The following is a 2,603-nucleotide window of genomic DNA, read 5'->3' as shown; positions in this document are numbered from 1 at the left end:
TTTCAGACTACAAGCTTCTTCAACTTTTCTTTCTCTGTGAAAGCAATTGTGCATGCTATTGTATTAAAAGAAACATTGTACGGTTGTGGATATAGAGATTTTGAGAGTATGATTACTTCATGTCAGCATAATAAAATTTTCTATTTACAATGTGAATTGATAAAAAATTATAAAGGAAAAAGCTATTCCAATAAGTGTTGCTGTTGTTACGTGCCGTCGAATCGGACGCAACTCATAGCGACCCTTCCTTGTGTTTCTGAGGCGGTATCACTACAGAAGTAGATTGCCCAACCTTCCTTCAAGGAATGGCTGGTGGGTTTGAACCTCCAGCCTTCTGGACTAATTTTTTTAAAAACTTTTTATTGTGATTTGGGTGCAAATTTGCAAAGTAGATTCCTTTTACTTTCAAGAGTTCATGCATATTTGTTTTCACAGTCCCTATAGGAGCTCTGGTGGCATAGTGCCTAAGCCACTTGACTTTTCTCCAGAAGGCTGGCGGTTCAAACCCACCAGCCATTCCTTGGAAGGAAGACTGGGCAATCTAGTTCTGTAGATATACTGCCTCGGAAACCCAAGGAAGGGTCACTATGAGTTATAATCGACTTAACAGTGAGTTTGGTTATTTTTGGTATTTCAATCCCCAGCCATAAAAGCTCTCCTCCCCTCTCCTCCCTGTGACTACCTCTTTCCTGTGCCCTTCTTATCTATGCATTGCTGTCTGTCCAGCTTTCTCTTTATGTGAATGCTGCCTTTCTGATGTTTCATGACTGATGGATCTAAGGGATGCATCTCCCTAGGGTATGTGGGTGCATCTCCCTGTGCTAGGTATTCTGCCTATAGTTCTTTCTACTGTTGGTCTGAGAGCCAATACATGGAAGTGAGTCCATTTCCAGGCCTGAAGGATAACCTGGGGCCATAGTTTTGGGGCTTCTGCCAGTCTCTATCCAACCAGTAATTCTGGGCATTTTTGTATTTTTGAATTTTGTTCCACATTTTTCCTCCCACTCTATCCAGGATCTCCAATTCTGATGCCTTTCTGAGTGGTTGGCATTGGTAGCCAGGCACCATCTAGTTCTTCTGCTCTCAGGGTCATGAAGGCTGAGGTGGTCCATCATATCTTTGGACTAATTGTTTACAAATGACTTTGATTTTCTTCACTCTTCTTTGCTACAGATGAGAGAAGACCGGTAGTTGCATCTTAGATGGCTGCTCGAAAGCTTTTAAGACCCCAGTTGCTACTCACCAAAATAAGATGTAGAACAAGATTTTTATGTACTATGTTGTGCCCATTGAGCAGGATATCCCACGAGACTATGGTCCTAAGCCCCCAGGCCTGGTGATTCCCTCCCTTAAGTTGTTTGGTTGTCTCTTTGAAAGTACTTCAACCTTATCCTCTGTTACTTCTGTAATGTATGTGAATAATTTTGTAGCACAAGTACATATGTAAGATTATCTTCTGCAAAATCTATCCTTGGTCTTGGATATATTCTTGTTTGCCTACCCCCATCTGATCTTCTTACCTGTCTATGCATTTACCCACAGCCTAGTGTTTGCTACCACTGGTAATGCAGTATTGTGCATGTAATAGTATTTGCCTCTGTTGTCTATAGCTTTTGTGCACATTTCTCTGTCCTTATTGTCATTGTGCTGGTCACACATGTTTGCTATATTGCCTTTCTCGTCACCCAAATCAACATGTGACTCTTAACTAGTCAGAAAATTCCCCTTTCCCTCCCATCCCCAGTAACCATCAAAGTAAATTTCCTTCCCTGACTAAGCCTTTCCTTGACATTTTACAATAAAGGACTCACACAATACAATATTTGTCCTTCTGTGATTGACTTATTTCAGTCAGCACAATGTCCTCCAAATTAATTCATGTTATGAGTTGATTTGTGGATTCTCCATTATTCCTTAATATTGCATAGTATTCCATTGTGTCAATGTACTATAGTTTGGTTATCCATTCATCTGTTGATGGGCCCTTAGGTTGTTTCCATCTCTTTGCTATAATGAATTGTGCTGTGATGAACAGAGGTGTGCATATGTCTGTTCATGTCCTGGGTCTCACCTCTTTAGGATATATTCCTAGTAATGGAATTGCTGGATCAAATGATATTTCTGTTTTCAGTGTTTTAAGGAAATGCCATAGTGTTTTCCACAGTGACTGCACCATTTTACAGTCCCACCAGCAGCATGTGAGAGTTCCAATAATGGGAGGACTTTAGCAATACTCTAAAGGTAATGGGTATGCTTTTTGGTATGGATAGTCTGGTCTGCTAAAAAATTTTTGAAGACACTGCCACAGCTTCTATTATGACATTTGTGCCTTGGTAGAGATTGAAATGCCTGACATGGGACATAACATAACTATGCACATGGAGCTTCTCTTTGTTAAAAAGCTAATAGCTGTTCCACTATGATGTAAACTTAAGTATCTCCAGCAATTCTCCATTATTACATGGAAATTTGAAGGATTATGCTCAAGTTGGTCCAAAATCTCAAATAATTTTCATGACTGTGTAGCTTAGGAGCTGTGGTAGTTCAGTTTGTGTGCCAACTTGGCTGGGCCTGGTTGAGTGGCTGGGCAGCTGGTGGTAGTT

The sequence above is a fragment of the Orycteropus afer genome, unplaced genomic scaffold (assembly GCF_000298275.1).
Source record: "Orycteropus afer afer isolate SDZICR_OR568_19922 unplaced genomic scaffold, OryAfe1.0 scaffold00259, whole genome shotgun sequence".
Taxonomy (NCBI): domain Eukaryota; kingdom Metazoa; phylum Chordata; class Mammalia; order Tubulidentata; family Orycteropodidae; genus Orycteropus; species Orycteropus afer.
This window is presented reverse-complemented; position numbering follows the sequence as displayed.